The sequence below is a fragment of the Topomyia yanbarensis genome, chromosome 2, assembly GCF_030247195.1.
Source record: "Topomyia yanbarensis strain Yona2022 chromosome 2, ASM3024719v1, whole genome shotgun sequence".
Lineage (NCBI taxonomy): Eukaryota > Metazoa > Arthropoda > Insecta > Diptera > Culicidae > Topomyia > Topomyia yanbarensis.
In genome coordinates, this window is record NC_080671.1 from 429,386,353 (window position 1) to 429,407,250 (window position 20,898).

Below are 20,898 nucleotides of genomic sequence, written 5' to 3' on the forward strand. Positions count from 1 at the left end.
AGACTGGAGATTTGAGACTGAAGACTGGATACTGGAGGCTGGAGACTAGAAACTGGAGACTGGAGATCGGAGACTGGATGCTGGAGACTAAAAACTGAAGACTGGAGTCTGGCGAGCGGAGACTGGAGACTGCAGACTGGAAATTTGAGACTAGAAACTGGAGACTGGAGACTAGAAACTGGAGACTGGAGACTGGAGACCGGAGGCTGGAGGCTGGAGACTAGAAACTGGAGACTGGATACCAGAGACTAGCGACCGGAGACTGGAGACTGCAGACTGGATACTGGAGACTGGAAATTGAAGACTAGAAACTGGAGACTGGAGACCGAAGACTGGAGGCTAGAGACTAGAAACTGGAGACTGGAGACCGGAGACTGGATGCTGGAGACTAAAAACTGGAGACTGGAGACTGGCGAGCGGAGACTGGAGACTGCAGACTGGAAATTTGAGACTGAAGAATGGAGACTGGAGACTAGAAACTGGAGATTGGAGACCGGACGCTGGAGGCTGGAGACTGGAAGCTGGAGACTGAAGATTGGAAACTGGAGATTGGAGACTGGAGACTGGAGGCTGGAGATTGGAGGCTGGAGACTGAAGACTGGAGACTGAAGAGGTTAGAGTGCAGACTGGAGTCTGGAGAGTGGAAACTGGAGACTGAAGATTTGAGACAGGAAACTGGAAACTGGAAGCTGGAAACTTGAAACTGGACTCTGGAAACTGAAAACTGGACTCTGGAACCTGGAAACTGGAACCTGGAAACTGGAAACTGGAAACTGGAAACTGGAAACTGGAAACTGGAAACTGGAAACTGGAAACTGGAAACTGGAAAATGGAAACTGGAAACTGGAAACTGGAAACTGGAAACTGGAAACTGGAAACTGGAAACTGGAAACTGGAAACTGGAAACTGGAAACTGGAAACTGGAAACTGGAAACTGGAAACTGAAAACTGAAAACTGAAAACTGACAACTGGAAACTGGAAACTGGAAACTGGAAACTGGAAACTGGAAACTGGAAACTGGAAACTGGAAACTGGAAACTGGAAACTGGAAACTGGAAACTGGAAACTGGAAACTGGAAACTGGAAACTGGAAACTGGAAACTGGAAACTGGAAACTGGAAACTGGAAACTGGAAACTGGAAACTGGAAACTGGAAACTGGAAACTGGAAACTGGAAACTGGAAACTGGAAACTGGAAACTGGAAACTAGAAACTAGAAACTAGAAACTAGAAACTAGAAACTAGAAACTAGAAACTAGAAACTAGAAACTAGAAACTAGAAACTGGAAACTGGAAATTGGAAACTGGAAACTAGAAACTAGAAACTAGAAACTAGAAACTAGAAACTAGAAACTAGAAACTAGAAACTAGAAACTAGAAACTAGAAACTAGAAACTAGAAACTAGAAACTAGAAACTAGAAACTAGAAACTAGAAACTAGAAACTAGAAACTAGAAACTAGAAACTAGAAACTAGAAACTAGAAACTAGAAACTAGAAACTAGAAACTAGAAACTAGAAACTAGAAACTAGAAACTAGAAACTAGAAACTAGAAACTAGAAACTAGAAACTAGAAACTAGAAACTAGAAACTAGAAACTAGAAACTAGAAACTAGAAACTAGAAACTAGAAACTAGAAACTAGAAACTAGAAACTAGAAACTAGAAACTAGAAACTAGAAACTAGAAACTAGAAACTAGAAACTAGAAACTAGAAACTAGAAACTAGAAACTAGAAACTAGAAACTAGAAACTAGAAACTAGAAACTAGAAACTAGAAACTAGAAACTAGAAACTAGAAACTAGAAACTAGAAACTAGAAACTAGAAACTAGAAACTAGAAACTAGAAACTAGAAACTAGAAACTAGAAACTAGAAACTAGAAACTAGAAACTAGAAACTAGAAACTAGAAACTAGAAACTAGAAACTAGAAACTAGAAACTAGAAACTAGAAACTAGAAACTAGAAACTAGAAACTAGAAACTAGAAACTAGAAACTAGAAACTAGAAACTAGAAACTAGAAACTAGAAACTAGAAACTAGAAACTAGAAACTAGAAACTAGAAACTAGAAACTAGAAACTAGAAACTAGAAACTAGAAACTAGAAACTAGAAACTAGAAACTAGAAACTAGAAACTAGAAACTAGAAACTAGAAACTAGAAACTAGAAACTAGAAACTAGAAACTAGAAACTAGAAACTAGAAACTAGAAACTAGAAACTAGAAACTAGAAACTAGAAACTAGAAACTAGAAACTAGAAACTAGAAACTAGAAACTAGAAACTAGAAACTAGAAACTAGAAACTAGAAACTAGAAACTAGAAACTAGAAACTAGAAACTAGAAACTAGAAACTAGAAACTAGAAACTAGAAACTAGAAACTAGAAACTAGAAACTAGAAACTAGAAACTAGAAACTAGAAACTAGAAACTAGAAACTAGAAACTAGAAACTAGAAACTAGAAACTAGAAACTAGAAACTAGAAACTAGAAACTAGAAACTAGAAACTAGAAACTAGAAACTAGAAACTAGAAACTAGAAACTAGAAACTAGAAACTAGAAACTAGAAACTAGAAACTAGAAACTAGAAACTAGAAACTAGAAACTAGAAACTAGAAACTAGAAACTAGAAACTAGAAACTAGAAACTAGAAACTAGAAACTAGAAACTAGAAACTAGAAACTAGAAACTAGAAACTAGAAACTAGAAACTAGAAACTAGAAACTAGAAACTAGAAACTAGAAACTAGAAACTAGAAACTAGAAACTAGAAACTAGAAACTAGAAACTAGAAACTAGAAACTAGAAACTAGAAACTAGAAACTAGAAACTAGAAACTAGAAACTAGAAACTAGAAACTAGAAACTAGAAACTAGAAACTAGAAACTAGAAACTAGAAACTAGAAACTAGAAACTAGAAACTAGAAACTAGAAACTAGAAACTAGAAACTAGAAACTAGAAACTAGAAACTAGAAACTAGAAACTAGAAACTAGAAACTAGAAACTAGAAACTAGAAACTAGAAACTAGAAACTAGAAACTAGAAACTAGAAACTAGAAACTAGAAACTAGAAACTAGAAACTAGAAACTAGAAACTAGAAACTAGAAACTAGAAACTAGAAACTAGAAACTAGAAACTAGAAACTAGAAACTAGAAACTAGAAACTAGAAACTAGAAACTAGAAACTAGAAACTAGAAACTAGAAACTAGAAACTAGAAACTAGAAACTAGAAACTAGAAACTAGAAACTAGAAACTAGAAACTAGAAACTAGAAACTAGAAACTAGAAACTAGAAACTAGAAACTAGAAACTAGAAACTAGAAACTAGAAACTAGAAACTAGAAACTAGAAACTAGAAACTAGAAACTAGAAACTAGAAACTAGAAACTAGAAACTAGAAACTAGAAACTAGAAACTAGAAACTAGAAACTAGAAACTAGAAACTAGAAACTAGAAACTAGAAACTAGAAACTAGAAACTAGAAACTAGAAACTAGAAACTAGAAACTAGAAACTAGAAACTAGAAACTAGAAACTAGAAACTAGAAACTAGAAACTAGAAACTAGAAACTAGAAACTAGAAACTAGAAACTAGAAACTAGAAACTAGAAACTAGAAACTAGAAACTAGAAACTAGAAACTAGAAACTAGAAACTAGAAACTAGAAACTAGAAACTAGAAACTAGAAACTAGAAACTAGAAACTAGAAACTAGAAACTAGAAACTAGAAACTAGAAACTAGAAACTAGAAACTAGAAACTAGAAACTAGAAACTAGAAACTAGAAACTAGAAACTAGAAACTAGAAACTAGAAACTAGAAACTAGAAACTAGAAACTAGAAACTAGAAACTAGAAACTAGAAACTAGAAACTAGAAACTAGAAACTAGAAACTAGAAACTAGAAACTAGAAACTAGAAACTAGAAACTAGAAACTAGAAACTAGAAACTAGAAACTAGAAACTAGAAACTAGAAACTAGAAACTAGAAACTAGAAACTAGAAACTAGAAACTAGAAACTAGAAACTAGAAACTAGAAACTAGAAACTAGAAACTAGAAACTAGAAACTAGAAACTAGAAACTAGAAACTAGAAACTAGAAACTAGAAACTAGAAACTAGAAACTAGAAACTAGAAACTAGAAACTAGAAACTAGAAACTAGAAACTAGAAACTAGAAACTAGAAACTAGAAACTAGAAACTAGAAACTAGAAACTAGAAACTAGAAACTAGAAACTAGAAACTAGAAACTAGAAATTAGAAACTAAAAACTAGAAACTGGAAACTGGAAACTAGAAACTAGAAACTGGAAACTGGAAACTGGAAACAGGAAACTGGAAACTAGAACCTGGAAACTGTAAACTAGAAACTGTAAACTGTAAATTGAAAACTGGCAACTGGAAACTGGAAATTGAAAACTGAAAACTGAAAACTGAAAACTGAAAACTGGAAATTGGAAACTGGAAATTGCAAATTGGAAATTGGAAATTGAAAATTGGAAATTGCAAATTGCAAATTGCAAATAGCAAATTGCAAATTGGAAATTGGAAATTGGAAATTGGAAATTGGAAATTGGAAATTGGAAATTGGAAATTGGAAATTGGAAATTGGAAATTGGAAATTGGAAATTGGAAATTGAAAATTGGAATTGAGACAGGAGACAGGAGACAGGAGACAGGAGACAGGAGACAGGAGGCAGGAGGCAGGAGGCAGGAGACAGGAGACAGGAGACAGGAGACAGGAGCCAGGAGACAGGAGACAGGAGACAGGAGACAGGAGACAGGAGACAGGAGACAGGAGACAGGAGACAGGAGACAGGAGACAGGAGACAGGAGACAGGAGACAGGAGACAGGAGACAGGAGACAGGAGACAGGAGACAGGAGACAGGAGACAGGAGACAGGAGACAGGAGACAGGAGACAGGAGACAGGAGACAGGAGACAGGAGACAGGAGACAGGAGACAGGAGACAGGAGACAGGAGACAGGAGACAGGAGACAGGAGACAGGAGACAGGAGACAGGAGACAGGAGACAGGAGACAGGAGACAGGAGACAGGAGACAGGAGACAGGAGACAGGAGACAGGAGACAGGAGACAGGAGACAGGAGACAGGAGACTGGAGACTGGAAACTGGAGACTGCAGACTGAAGAATAGTGACTGGAGAAGAATGACTAGAGATAGGGCATTAGAGATTAGAACTGGAGACTGGAGACTTTAACTGGAGACTGGGTGATACTAGGCTGGAGATTGGAGTCTGAATACTGGAGACCGAAGCCTGGAGCCTGGCGATTGAAGACTAGATACTTTTTTATAGTAATGGTTAAAAATTTTCTTGTGTGAGACTCACGATTCAGTTTCGTAGCTACTAATTCACTCCTTACTCTTTTTTGTCCTTCGTCCCCACGGAACTACATCAAGGTATTACTTCTTATGGTGAGACTCCTTGTGCTTTCGTCGAACATTCTTCTGCTCTATCTCGGAGCCTCGCTTGGTCTTTGAAATGGCTCCACAACTTTTATTCATCTCTCGACTCTGCTCTTGCTTCTTGTCTCCATTTATTACGTCGCAATTTAGCTCTCGTCACAGCAAGCCGTATATATGCTAATTTCAGCTCATGTTTCCGTGAGCCATTATCATGATATACTCGGATAGTCTCCGACAGTCAACTTACCCTACTCCGACTGGGAGTTCCCCGACGGAGGAACTTCTCCCGACACCGATACACCGATAGCTCCCCGCTTTATCGAGATCAGCTCGTATATTATTCGGCGGTGAACTACCGTACACCGACTGAGAGTTCCCCGGCAGCGGAATTTCTCTCGGTACCCGTGTATGTTTCGTGAGCCAATACGGTGAATCTACCCTACTGTGAATTCCTTGGCGGTAGATTTTTCCCGACAACGATGTTCGTTCCGTGAGCCATTTAGCTCCCCGCTTCATCCCGGTCTGCTCGATCTAGGCCCCGGTGGTGAACCTAGACTACTCAACGGGCCAGCCAGTAGGTGCTGAGGTCGGTCCGTAGCTTCCGGTTGACTGGCACTATCTAAAGCACATATATTTCGAATATAAATAACAATATAGTGTTTCGTGACCAAAACCTTTGCACGTTTCGCTCCATGCTCAAACGCCTGGCACCAGGGAAAACTGACTCCCAAAATAGAACAAGAGTGCGTTATCGCTTTCTTGGCAGCAAACCAGTGTTTCCCAAGACATCACTCGTGATCAGCCATGGGTTGTCAAACTGCCACCAAGTTGATGCTTGTTACTGATGAGATAAATTTGAAACATTAAAGTCCATCTTTACCTCAGTCAGATGCTGTGCCAAAGAACAATTGAACACAGGTTATATTCCGCTTGGATTTAGCGTCCATCTAATAGCCAACTCATTTCAGCCAGATACTGATGAGACGAATTTGAAACGCAAATCCTAATAACTGATACCTCATTATAAACAATCCGATATCCTCATCTTTAAACGGAATTCCGATTTAATGACAAAACAAATCCCTCGGGATGATCTGGTCCTAAATTTCCGCGAACTGTTGTTAACGACTGGTAAACTCATTCCACCGGAAACCAATCCAGCCAACTAGCTGGGTACTGTCTCGAACTCAATTAAGTCTAAAAATACGTTTTGGAACTGCTGCTGCTACACCAGTCGGTATCACGTCCATGGAGGAGAAACAGTTTATGAAGTTATCCACTTTATTCGCCAAGGATACTCACAGTATTGGAAATCAAGGAAGGAGAGTGCAAATCCGAAGTTGGAATATCGGGTTGTCCTTCTTCCAATTAAAATTCCGGTGTATGGTAGGGAAAGGTAAAATGTACGTACATTGGAAAGTTTCAGTTTTAGAATGCTGAAAATATCACAACTTATTTTTTAGTTGTGTGATGATGCATATGAAAACCAATTCAGTTAAAAATCAATCATTTTCAACTGTGTCCGATAGTTTTATTTACGTTCAATATTTACGAGAAAGTTCAAATTTCCCAAATATCCAACGAATTCCATAGATTGGCATTAAACTATTCAGTCGGACCGTTCTCTTCATCCATTTTCACGATAACTGTTGATTCTTTTATCATGATTGGCCGAATTGAAATTTCCTAGTAATTAAAAAATTGTTTTATTTTACCAAGCAAACGCAAGCGAGAGCAAACGTTTCACACCCTCCAGGAACTACCTATCGACGATCTCGGACAGAGTTCGTAAACAAATTCAATAGGATAAAATTAAAACGAATGTTTTCCGGCCTGGCACTGCCGGCCCCACCACTGCACACATAGCAGCAGTTTGCTCGCTCGCTCCACTCGGGCGACCCCCTTTGTGTGTGCTGCAAAAACTTCGACCGCAAATATTTTGCCGATGAACAAGAAGCTCTTTTATTTGTGTTTTAGAGCTTTGTTGTACCTTGGAGTTGCTGGCCTCCAGCGGCGCGCGCTGGGCTGCCGGGTCGCCCTGAGATAATGGACAGCCAATGGAGTACGAAACTGCGGTACGGTCGGAGCATATCCGGGTGTACTTTTCCAATTAAGGCTAGCTAGTCTACGAGTTTGGTGGTTTGCTTTTGTCTCGCTGTGGTTGTTTGAGTTTTACAACCTTTCCTGCTTGGTTTTGATTCAGCACATCGCGGCAGGTGAGGGTTGCACCTAGTAGGTACGGGAGAATACTGTGGTGCTCAGTTGCTTGAATTGGAGGTAGTTGACAGCCACTTTGCTTTGTTTTGAAAGGGGATGTTGCTGGATGAAGGTGATTGGGTTAATTGTTAGCCAAAGTTTTTAGTTAGGAGATTTTAGATTGTTCTACTGAAAAAAAAAATTTATCCATGAATGATCCGTAAGCAATGTTTTCCCGTTTGTATGAATTAAAATAAAAACGACTAAGCGAAAAGGACATTTAAAAAATAATAGCATTAAAATAATGTTCCGTTTGGTTTCCGTCACATTCTGCTACAGGACGAAAAAGAAAAAATCAACTTATTTTTTTAGATTTAAGAATAACTACCGCGTTGTTATTAAATCCATTCAATGTTTTAATGTTGTTGGGAAGATATTAGAATAGCTATTCTAACGTGTAAAGTTCAAAAGAATTCCTTGATCTTTGAGAATACGGCGAAGAGAGTTTTTATTACTCGAAAAAATAGAAATGGACTACAAAGTATGATATGAATTGCTATTATCGGGAGCATTCAGAAAATACAATTTAACAATCTTTTCTGAAACTCAGGGTGGCACTTTTCTGTAAAGCATAGAATCTATTAAGGACGATTTTTGAACACAATTTGTTTATTTGATACGGCTCAAATCGGTAGCTTAAAGGAGCTGTGGGTTTTATATACGACTATAAGGCAAAAAATACAAAAAGTAAAAAAAAGACAATAAATACCAAAAAACAAAACATGCGAAAAAGACGAATAAAACAAGCAAACAAAAACTGAGACTAAAAAAACTACACAGACCAAAAGACAACGAAGACGACAAAGCCCAACAGAAAAGAACACAAAAACAGGCAACAAGACCAAAAAGACGAAATGGAGAGAATGAAGAAGCAATCCAAAAAATACGAAAAAGATCAAAGAGAGAATAAAACAAAACGAAAAAAACATAGAAGTAACCAGGCAAAAAGACAAAAATGACAAAAAACGAAAAAGACAGCAAAACAAAAACAAGTAAAACAAATAGGATAAAAAAGGAGAAATAAAAAAGACAAAACTGGCGAAAAAGAAAAAAAAGAATTAAAAAACTAATACGACAAAAAGAAAACAAACACAAATACAAGAATGACGAAAAAGACCAAACAGACGAAAAAGATAAACCAAAAGACAATAAAACAAAAATGACAAATAAAAAATAACCAGTAAATAAGACAAAAGGACAAAGAAACGAGAAGGACAAAAACGCACAGACGATTAAACAATACAAAAAAGAAAAAAAAAACAGAAAGACAGAAAATCCTAAAGATAAAAAACAAAAAAGCAATTAAGACGAAAAGGACAAGGAAGACAAAAAACGAAAAGGACAAGAAAGACAAACGAGGCAGAATATCAAAAAAAAACAAATATAACAAAAAGCGCCAAAAAATACATGCAACGAAAAGTAATACAAATGAGACAAAACAAACAAAAAACTAAAACGTAAAAAATTTAAGACAAGAAACATAAAAACACAAAGATAAAAAAGACAAAAAGGCGAAATAGACAAAAATGATAAAAATGGCAAAACGATAAAAAAGACAAAATAGACTTAAAAGTCTAAAAAGACTAAAAGGATTAAAAAGACTAAAAAGACAAAAGAGACAAAAAAGACAAAAAAGACTAAAAAGATTAAAAAGACTAAAAAGACTAAAAAGACTAAAAAGATTAAAAAGATTAAAAAGACTAAAAAGACTAAAAAGACTAAAAGGACTAAAAAGACTAAAAAGACTAAAAAGACTAAAAAGACTAAAAAGACTAAAAAGACTAAAAAGACTAAAAAGACTAAAAAGACTAAAAAGACTAAAAAGACTAAAAAGACTAAAAAGACTAAAAAGACTAAAAAGACTAAAAAGACTAAAAAGACTAAAAGACTAAAAAGACTAAAAAAACTAAAGACTAAAAAGACTAAAAATACAAAAAAGACAAACAAAGACAAAAAGACAAAAAAGACAAAAAAGAAAAAAAGACAAAATAGACTAAAAAGACTAAAAAGACTAAAAAGACTAAAAAGATTAAAAAAACTAAAAAGACTAAAAAGACTAAAAGGACTAAAAAGACTAAAAAGACTAAAAAGGCTAAAAAGACTAAAAAGAATAAAAAGACTAAAAAGACTAAAAAGACTAAAAAGACTAAAAAGACTAAAAAGACTAAAAAGACTAAAAAGACTAAAAAGACTAAAAGACTAAAAAGACTAAAAAGACTAAAAAGACTAAAAAGACTAAAAAGACTAAAAAGACTAAAAAGACTAAAAAGACTAAAAAGACTAAAAAGACTAAAAAGACTAAAAAGACTAAAAAGACTAAAAAGACTAAAAGACTAAAAGACTAAAAAGACTAAAAAAACTAAAGACTAAAAAGACTAAAAATACAAAAAAGACAAACAAAGACAAAGACAACAAGACAAAAAAGAAAAAAAGACAAAAAAAGACAAAATAGACTAAAAAGACTAAAAAGACTAAAAAGACTAAAAAGACTAAAAAGACTAAAAAGACTAAAAAGACTAAAAAGACTAAAAAGACTAAAAAGACTAAAAAGACTAAAAAGACTAAAAAGACTAAAAAGACTAAAAAGACTAAAAAGACTAAAAAGACTAAAAAGACTAAAATAGGACTAAAAAGGCTAAAAAGACTAAAAAGACTAAAAAGACCAAAAAGACTAAAAAACTAAAAAGACTAAAACGACTAAAAAGACTAAAAAGACTAAAAAGACTAAAAACTCTAAAAAGACTAAAAAAACTAAAAAAACTAAAAAGACTAAAAAGACTAAAAAGACTAAAAAGACAAAAAAGACTAAAAGGACTAAAAAGGCTAAAAAGACTATAAAGAATAAAAAGACTAAAAAGACTAAAAAGACTAAAAAGACTAAAAAGACTAAAAAGACTAAAAAGACTAAAAAGACTAAAAAGACTAAAAAGACTAAAAAGACTAAAAAGACTAAAAAGACTAAAAAGGCTAAAAAGACTAAAAAGACTAAAAAGACTAAAAAGAATAAAAAGACTAAAAAGACTAAAAAGACTAAAAAGACTAAAGACTAAAAAGACTAAAAAGACTAAAAAGATTAAAAAGACTTAAAAGACTAAAAGGATTAAAAAGACTAAAAAGACTAAAAAGACTAAAAAGACAAAAAAAGACAAAAAAGACTAAAAAGATTAAAAAGACAAAAAAGACTAAAAAGATTAAAAAGACTAAAAAGACTAAAAAGACTAAAAAGACTAAAAAGACTAAAAAGAATAAAAAGACTAAAAAGACTAAAAAGACTAAAAAGACTAAAAAGACTAAAAAGACTAAAAAGACTAAAAAGACTAAAAAGACTAAAAAGACTAAAAAGACTAAAAAGACTAAAAAGACTAAAATAGGACTAAAAAGGCTAAAAAGACTAAAAAGACTAAAAAGACCAAAAAGACTAAAAAACTAAAAAGACTAAAACGACTAAAAAGACTAAAAAGACTAAAAACTCTAAAAAGACTAAAAAAACTAAAAAAACTAAAAAGACTAAAAAGACTAAAAAGACTAAAAAGACTAAAAAGACAAAAAAGACTAAAAGGACTAAAAAGGCTAAAAAGACTATAAAGAATAAAAAGACTAAAAAGACTAAAAAGACTAAAAAGACTAAAAAGACTAAAAAGACTAAAAAGACTAAAAAGACTAAAAAGACTAAAAAGACTAAAAAGACTAAAAAGACTAAAAAGACTAAAAAGACTAAAAAGACTAAAAAGACTAAAAAGACTAAAAAGGCTAAAAAGACTAAAAAGACTAAAAAGACTAAAAAGAATAAAAAGACTAAAAAGACTAAAAAGACTAAAAAGACTAAAAAGACTAAAAAGACTAAAAAGATTAAAAAGACTTAAAAGACTAAAAGGATTAAAAAGACTAAAAAGACTAAAAAGACTAAAAAGACAAAAAAAGACAAAAAAGACTAAAAAGATTAAAAAGACTAAAAAGACTAAAAAGATTAAAAAGACTAAAAAGACTAAAAAGACTAAAAAGACTAAAAAGACTAAAAAGACTAAAAAGACTAAAAAGACTAAAAAGACTAAAAAGACTAAAAAGACTAAAAAGACTAAAAAGACTAAAAAGACTAAAAAGACTAAAAAAACTAAAGACTAAAAAGACTAAAAAGACTAAAAATTCAAAAAAGACAAACAAAGACAAAGACAAAAAGACAAAAAAGAAAAAAAAGACAAAAAAAGACAAAATAGACTAAAAAGACTAAAAAGACTAAAAAGATTAAAAAGACTAAAAAGACTAAAAAGACTAAAAAGATTAAAAAGACTAAAAAGACTAAAAAGACTAAAAAGACTAAAAAGACTAAAAAGACTAAAAAGACTAAAAAGACTAAAAAGACTAAAAAGACTAAAAAGACTAAAAAGACTAAAAAGACTAAAAAGACTAAAAAGACTAAAAAGACTAAAAAGACTAAAAGACTAAAAAGACTAAAAAGACTAAAAAGACTAAAAAAACTAAAGACTAAAAAGACTAAAAAGACTAAAAAGACTAAAAAGACTAAAAATACAAAAAAGACAAACAAAGACAAAGACAAAAAGACTAAAAAGACTAAAAAGACTAAAAAGACTAAAAAGATTAAAAAGACTAAAAAGACTAAAAAGACTAAAAAGTCTAAAAAGACTAAAAAGACTAAAAAGACTAAAAAGACTAAAAAGACTAAAAAGACTAAAAAGACTAAAAAGACTAAAAAGACTAAAAAGACTAAAAAGACTAAAAAGACTAAAAAGATTAAAAAGACTAAAAAGACTAAAAAGACTAAAAAGACTAAAAAGACTAAAATGACTAAAAGACTAAGAAGACTAAAAAGACTAAAAAGACTAAAAAGACTAAAAAGACTAAAAGGACTAAAAAGACTAAAAAGACTAAAAAGACTAACAATACAAAAAATACAAAAAAGACAAACAAACACAAAGACAAAAAGACAAAAAAGAAAAAAAAGACTTTACAAAATAGACTAAAAAGACTAAAAAGACTAAAAAGACTAAAAAAACTAAAGACTAAAAAGACTAAAAAGACTAAAAATTCAAAAAAGACAAACAAAGACAAAGACAAAAAGACAAAAAAGACAAAAAAGACAAAAAAAGACAAAATAGACTAAAAAGACTAAAAAGGCTAAAAATACTAAAAAGACTAAAAAAAACTAAAAAGACTAAAAAGACTAAAAAGACTAAAAAGACTAAAAAGACTAAAAAGACTAAAAAGACTAAAAAGACTAAAAAGACTAAAAAGACTAAAAAGACTAAAAAGACTAAAAAGACTAAAAAGACTAAAAAGACTAAAAAGACTAAAAAGACTAAAAAGACTAAAAAGACTAAAAAGACTAAAAAGACTAAAAAGACTAAAAAGACTAAAAAGACTAAAAAGACTAAAAAGACTAAAAAGACTAAAAGACTAAAAAGACTAAAAAGACTAAAAAGACTAAAAAGACTAAAAAGACTAAAAAGACTAAAAAGACTAAAAAGACTAAAAAGACTAAAAAGACTAAAAAGACTAAAAAGACTAAAAAGACTAAAAAGACTAAAAAGACTAAAAAGACTAAAAAGACTAAAAAGACTAAAAAGATTAAAAAGACTAAAAAGACTAAAAAGGCTAAAAAGGCTAAAAAGACTAAAAAGACTAAAAAGACTAAAAAGACTAAAAAGACTAAAAAGACTAAAAAGACTAAAAAGACTAAAAAGACTAAAAAGACTAAAAAGACTAAAAAGACTAAAAAGACTAAAAATACTAAAAATACTAAAAAGACTAAAAAGACTAAAAAGACTAAAAAGACTAAAAAGACTAAAAAGACTAAAAAGACTAAAAAGACTAAAAAGACTAAAAAGACTAAAAAGACTAAAAAGATTAAAAAGACTAAAAAGACTAAAAAGACTAAAAAGGCTAAAAAGACTAAAAAGACTAAAAATACTAAAAATACAAAAAATACAAAAAAGACAAACAAAGACAAAGACAAAAAGACAAAAAAGACAAAAAAGACAAAAAAGAAAAAAAAGACAAAAAAGACAAAAAAGACAAAAAAGACTAAAAAGATTAAAAAGACTTAAAAGACTAAAAAGACTAAAAAGACTAAAAATACTAAAAAGACTAAAAAGACTAAAAAGACTAAAAAGACTAAAAAGGCTAAAAAGACTAAAAAGACTAAAAGACTAAAAAGACTAAAAAGACTAAAAAGACTAAAAAGACTAAAAAGACTAAAAAGACTAAAAAGACTAAAAAGACTAAAAAGACTAAAAAGACTAAAAAGACTAAAAAGACTAAAAAGACTAAAAAGACTAAAAAGACTAAAAAGACTAAAAAGATTAAAAAGACTAAAAAGACTAAAAAGACTAAAAAGACTAAAATGACTAAAAGACTAAGAAGACTAAAAAGACTAAAAAGACTAAAAAGACTAAAAAGACTAAAAAGACTAAAAAGACTAAAAGGACTAAAAAGACTAAAAAGACTAAAAAGACTAACAATACAAAAAATACAAAAAAGACAAACAAACACAAAGACAAAAAGACAAAAAAGAAAAAAAAGACTTTACAAAATAGACTAAAAAGACTAAAAAGACTAAAAAGACTAAAAAGACTAAAAAGACTAAAAAGACTAAAAAAACTAAAGACTAAAAAGACTAAAAAGACTAAAAATTCAAAAAAGACAAACAAAGACAAAGACAAAAAGACAAAAAAGACAAAAAAGACAAAAAAAGACAAAATAGACTAAAAAGACTAAAAAGGCTAAAAATACTAAAAAGACTAAAAAGACTAAAAAGACTAAAAAGACTAAAAAGACTAAAAAGACTAAAAAGACTAAAAAGACTAAAAAGACTAAAAAGACTAAAAAGACTAAAAAGACTAAAAAGACTAAAAAGACTAAAAAGACTAAAAAGACTAAAAAGACTAAAAAGACTAAAAAGACTAAAAAGACTAAAAAGACTAAAAAGACTAAAAAGACTAAAAAGACTAAAAAGACTAAAAAGACTAAAAAGACTAAAAAGACTAAAAAGACTAAAAAGACTAAAAAGACTAAAAAGACTAAAAAGACTAAAAAGACTAAAAAGACTAAAAAGACTAAAAAGACTAAAAAGACTAAAAAGACTAAAAAGACTAAAAAGACTAAAAAGACTAAAAAGACTAAAAAGATTAAAAAGACTAAAAAGACTAAAAAGGCTAAAAAGGCTAAAAAGACTAAAAAGACTAAAACGACTAAAAAGACTAAAAAGACTAAAAAGACTAAAAAGACTAAAAAGACTAAAAAGACTAAAAAGACTAAAAAGACTAAAAAGACTAAAAAGACTAAAAAGACTAAAAAAACTAAAAAAACTAAAAAGACTAAAAAGACTAAAAATACAAAAAAGACAAAAAAGACAAAAAAGACAAAAAAGAAAAAAAAGACAAAAAAGACAAAAAAGACAAAAAAGACTAAAAAGATTAAAAAGACTTAAAAGACTAAAAAGACTAAAAAGACTAAAAATACTAAAAAGACTAAAAAGACTAAAAAGACTAAAAAGACTAAAAAGACTAAAAAGGCTAAAAAGACTAAAAAGACTAAAAGACTAAAAAGACTAAAAAGACTAAAAAGACTAAAAAGACTAAAAAGACTAAAAAGACTAAAAAGACTAAAAAGACTAAAAAGACTAAAAAGACTAAAAAGACTAAAAAGACTAAAAAGACTAAAAAGACTAAAAAGACTAAAAAGACTAAAAAGACTAAAAAGACTAAAAAGACTAAAAAGACTAAAAAGACTAAAAAGACTAAAAAGACTAAAAAGACTAAAAAGACTAAAAAGACTAAAAAGACTAAAAAGACTAAAAAGACTAAAAAGACTAAAAAGACTAAAAAGACTAAAAAGACTAAAAAGATTAAAAAGACTAAAAAGACTAAAAAGACTAAAAAGGCTAAAAAGACTAAAAAGACTAAAAAGACTAAAAATACTAAAAATACAAAAAATACAAAAAAGACAAACAAAGACAAAGACAAAAAGACAAAAAAGACAAAAAAGACAAAAAAGACAAAAAAGAAAAAAAAGACAAAAAAGACTAAAAAGATTAAAAAGACTTAAAAGACTAAAAAGACTAAAAATACTAAAAAGACTAAAAAGACTAAAAAGGCTAAAAAGGCTAAAAAGACTAAAAAGACTAAAAAGACTAAAAAGACTAAAAAGATTAAAAAGACTAAAAAGACTAAAAAGACTAAAAAGACTAAAAAGACTAAAAAGACTAAAAAGACTAAAAAGACTAAAAAGACTAAAAAGACTAAAAAGACTAAAAAGTCTAAAAAGACTAAAAAGACTAAAAAGACTAAAAAGACTAAAAAAACTAAAAAACTAAAAAGACTAAAAAGACTAAAAATACAAAAAAGACAAACAAAGACAAAAAAGACAAAAAACATAAAAAGAAAAAAAATGAGACGAAAAAGACAATTCAAAATTTAGAATTACATTACCCAACCCGATCTTCTATTTTAGGTGGAGAACCAGACCCAAATTTCGCTCAGAACACAGAGTGGTCGGAAGCCCCAAAAACGTGAACTAATTTCACTAGAGACGAAACCATCGAATATAATCACAGGGTGTTTTTGGAGGAATTGTTCGTATGAATATTCCTCATAATTCAATAAAAATTAAAATTAGGCATGACTTACTATGATCGAACTAAAAGAAATCTTTTCATACTGACGAGGTAGAAAGTTGGTGTCTTCGGCAAAGTTTTAGAAATGCTCTTGATGAAAAATTTTGTTGAAGAACTTGAATTTGTAGGACTAAATCTTATCGATTTATAAAGCTTTCTTTATAGCTGCAACCCCCTTAAATTTAGTTTTTTTAATATAAATTTTTCCATCATCACTTTTTGTGCAAACAATGTTCCAGATAAATGTGGTGGTTTTAAAACCACATAATATTGTTGAAGACTGTATGTAAAAATACTCATTCTTTACAAAGTTATTGAAGATTTTAACATTTTTTTGCGCCAACTTCAACTACGTGAAATAAAGAAAGGTGCAAACCAAAAAGTACAATTAGGAACTTCTTTCAATGTCTAGATTATTCACAATAAAGTTGAATAGGGTAAGCTTACTTCATAATTTTTTTCCATACAAAAAATGAAAGCGAATTGATAAAAACTTTTGTACATTATAATGCATCATTTCAATAACTTTCTGTAATTTTTCTATGTAAAAATATCGACAAGTGACTCGGTGACGAAAATTTTTGTAGAACGTCTCTGGAAAAAACACAATTTGCGGTGTTAACTGTCATTCAAAAACTGCTTTACCGATTTATTTCAAACTTTGCATACACATTCTATACATAAACTACCTGCGTTGAATTTTCGAGATAATTTTTCAAAGAAGGGAATTTTTACTCATTTGAAATTAAAATTGGTATTTTTCAAAAAAAAAATCCTCAATTTTATAGAGAATAAACTCTGTTAAAAAATATTTAAAAACTTGGTGTCTTCTGCGAAGTTTTTGAAAAAATATCAAAAACAACTTTATTGCAGACATGAATGCTTTATATATTCAGGGTATTGAGATATGTTAGGTTATTCGCGAAAAAATACTCTTTAAAAGAAATTATTCTAATATTAATTTTTACGATAACTCCAACATCTGTTTGACCTTCCGCAAAGTTGTTTAAAACAATGAAACACATTTTTATCCATGGCCTGGGTCTCTACATACTATAAACAATTATGTTGGAGAAAATTGTGCTTGATAAACTTTCGTAGGTATTGTTCTATTTCGCAATACGCTGCATTCACAGATCTCACGTCTTCGACAAAGTTTTTTCTAATATTATTCTCAACAGCTTTACTGAAGGCGTCAAATCTTCAAATAAGGTTGTTGAAAAGTTATTTCTCCACTACTACTTCAAGGGCTTTTAAACAAAGTCCCTTAGAAAATATCGATTCTTCAAAGATAACTCTACCTACCTCTCTCTCTATCTCTTTATCTCTCTATTTTTCATTTTTTAGCGAAGGAGAATCTTCAAAAGAGACCACTACCGACTTGGCCGTGGTACTGTCGGATTCTTACTGCAGATCTTTCTCCAACAAGTCTACCGATTAAACCTCAACCTCCCGTATCTCCGTATCACCTCTTCTTTCCTAGAGCTCCTGAGTTCATCGACTGCGCCTGATCGCTGTGTGGGTGTTTTCTTTTTGCCTTTTTATTTTAAATTAATCATTTATTAATTTATTATTTTATAAATTTAATAATTTATTAATTTATTAATTTATTAATTTATTAATTTATTAATTTATTAATTTATTAATTTATTAATTTATTAATTTATTAATTTATTAATTTATTAATTTATTAATTTATTAATTTATTAATTTATTAATTTATTAATTTATTAATTTATTAATTTAATTTATTAATTTATTAATTTATTAATTTATTAATTTATTAATTCATTAATTTATTAATTCATTAATTTATTAATTTATCAATTTAACGCTCTATCTAGCCACTCTTTTTTTCTCTCTCTCTAGCTAACTCGCTCTCTCTACCTTTCTCTCTCTCTCTCTCTCTAGCTAATTCTCTCTGTTTAACTCACTCTTTCTAGCTAACTCTCTCTCTCTAGCTAACTCTCTATCTCTAGCTAACCTCTCTTTCTCTGGCACACTCTCTCTCTCTAGCTCTCTCTCTCTAGCTAACTCTCTCTCTAGCTAGCTCCTTCCCTCTCTAACTCTCTCTCCAGCTGACTCTCTCTCTAGCTAACTCTCCATTTAACTAACTCTTCTTCTCTCTCTCTAGCTAACTCTCTCTCTCTAGCTAACCCTCTCTCTAGCTAATTATCTCTCCAGCTAACTCTCTCTCTAACTAATTCTCGCTAGCTAACTCTCTCTCTAGCTAACTCTATCTCTCTAGCTAACTCTCTCTAGCTATCTCTCTCTCTAGCTAACTCTCTCTCTCTAGCTAACTCTCTCTCTCTAGATAACTCTCTCTCCCTCTCTCTCTAGCTAACTCTCTCTCTCTCTCTCTCTCTCTCTCTCTCTCTCTCTCTCTCTCTCTCTCTCTCTCTCTCTCTCTCTCTCTCTCTCTCTCTCTCTCTCTCTCTCTCTCTCTCTCTCTCTCTCTCTCTCTCTCTCTCTCTCTCTCTCTCTCTCTCTCTCTCTCTCTCTCTCTCTCTCTCTCTCTCTCTCTCTCTCTCTCTCTCTCTCTCTCTCTCTCTCTCTCTAGGCTACTCTCTCTCTCACTATCTAGCTAATTCTCTCTCTATCTAAGTCACTCTTTCTAGCTAACTTTATCTCTAGCTAGCTTTATCTCTCTATAGCTAACTCTTTCTCCAGCTGACTCTCTCTCTAGCTAACTCTGCCTCTAGCTAACTCTCTCTCTCCCTCTCTCTCTAGCTAATTCTCTCTCTAGCTAACTCTCTATCTCTAGCTAACTCTCTCGCTAGCTAACTGTCTCTAGCTAACTCTCTCTCTAGCTAACTCTATCTCTCTAGCTAACTCTCTCTCTCTCTCCCTCTCTCTCTCTCTCTCTCTCTCTCTCTCTCTCTCTCTTTCTCTCTCTAGCTAACTCTCTCTCTAGCTAACTCTCTCTCTATCTATCTAGCTAATTCTCTCTCTATTTAACTCACTCTTTCTAGCTAACTCTATCTCTAGCTAGCTTTCTCTCCCTCTAGCTAACTCTTTCTCCAGCTGACTCTCTCGCTAGCTAACTCTCCCTCTAGCTAACTCTCTCTCTCCCTCTCTCTCTCTAGCTAATTCTCTCTCTAGCTAACTCTCTATCTCTAGCTAACTCTCTCGCTAGCTAACTCTCTCTCTCTCTCTCTCTCTCTCTCTCTCTCTCTCTCTCTCTATGGCTAACTCTCTCTAGCTAACTCTTTCTCTAGGTAACTCTCTCTCTCTAGCTAACTCTCTCGCCAGCTAACTCTCTCTCTCTAGAAAATTCTCTCTCTAATTCTCTCTAGCTATCTCTCCTTCTAGCTATCTCTCTCTCTAGCTAATTATCTCTCTGTCTAAACTCTTTCTAACTAACTCTCTCTCTAGCTAGCTCTCTCTCCCTCTAGCTAACTCTCTCTCTCTCTCTAGCTCACTCTCTCTCTCAAGCTAGCTCCCTCTCTCCAGCTGACTCTCTCTGTCTAACTCTCCCTCTAGCTAACTCTCTCTCTCTAACTAACTCTCTCTCTCTAGCTAACTCTCTCTCTCGCTCTCTCTCTCTCTCTTTCTCTAGCTAACTCTCTCTCTCTCTTTCTCTAGGTAACTCTCTCTCTCTTTCTCTCTCTCTCTCTCTAGCTAACTCTCTCAGTCTAACTAAGTCTCTCTCTCTCTCTCTAGCTAACTTTCTCTCTAACTTACTCTCTCTACCTAACTCTCTCTCTCTCTCTCTCTAGCTAACTCTCTCTCTCTCTCTCTCTCTCTCTCTCTCTCTCTCTCTCTCTCTCTCTCTCTCTCTCTCTTTAGCCGACTCTCTATCTCTAGCTAACTCTCTCGCTAGCTAACTCTCTCTCTAACTAACTCTCTCTCTCTCTCTAACTAACTATTAGCAATGGACTACCGTGGGCCAAGATATCTTATTTTCGCAGGGTTAGACCATTTAATAGAGCTTTGTTGGTCTATTTTCAATGTTAATGGGGATCTGTAGTATCACATTCCTGGAGTTGTTTGTAAGATTTGCTGAAATTTTTGATTGATGGTATTATGGTGGGTGGGAGAGTTGAATATTTTGTTTTGTGCACTTTTTATTAGATAAGCAGGAGTTAAAACTGTTATACAAAAAATGCATCACATTGCTCCGAACAGTTTCGTAGATATAACGATTAAATCTCATGGAACTCATAAAATTTTACTCCACACTATATACACCAGTAACGGAAACAAGTGATTCTTTGTTAACGTTTCAACCATCTAACTATAGATCCATACTAGACTACTGTTTCCGACTACGACTTCAGAATTTTATACACCCAATAAAACTGTTATTAAGCATTACAACAGCAACGGCTATTCAGACTATTTTTGAGTACCAATGTTTCTCGAAAGCTCGTTACAAATATTTTTCAACCTCGAATAATCCCAACATTTCCAGCAAAAAAATACTTATCCATTATCCACCATCACGGGCAACCATCGCGTACCGAAATAATTAAACCTTACCTAGCAAATACGCCTCCTCATCCGCTCTGGTTGATAGTTCCCGTGAGGGCACTCAAATTCAATTGATTCAAATCCACCACTGGCGCCAGCTGCCACTGCTGCCG

General features: G+C 32.0%; 1 protein-coding gene across 6 annotated transcripts in view; it reads right to left on the reverse strand.

Moving 5' to 3' along the window:
* Positions 1–20,898, reverse strand: part of LOC131685359 (low-density lipoprotein receptor) — a 993,025-nt gene that overhangs the window by 616,506 nt on the left and 355,621 nt on the right. The gene's annotated exons all lie outside the window — the stretch shown is intronic.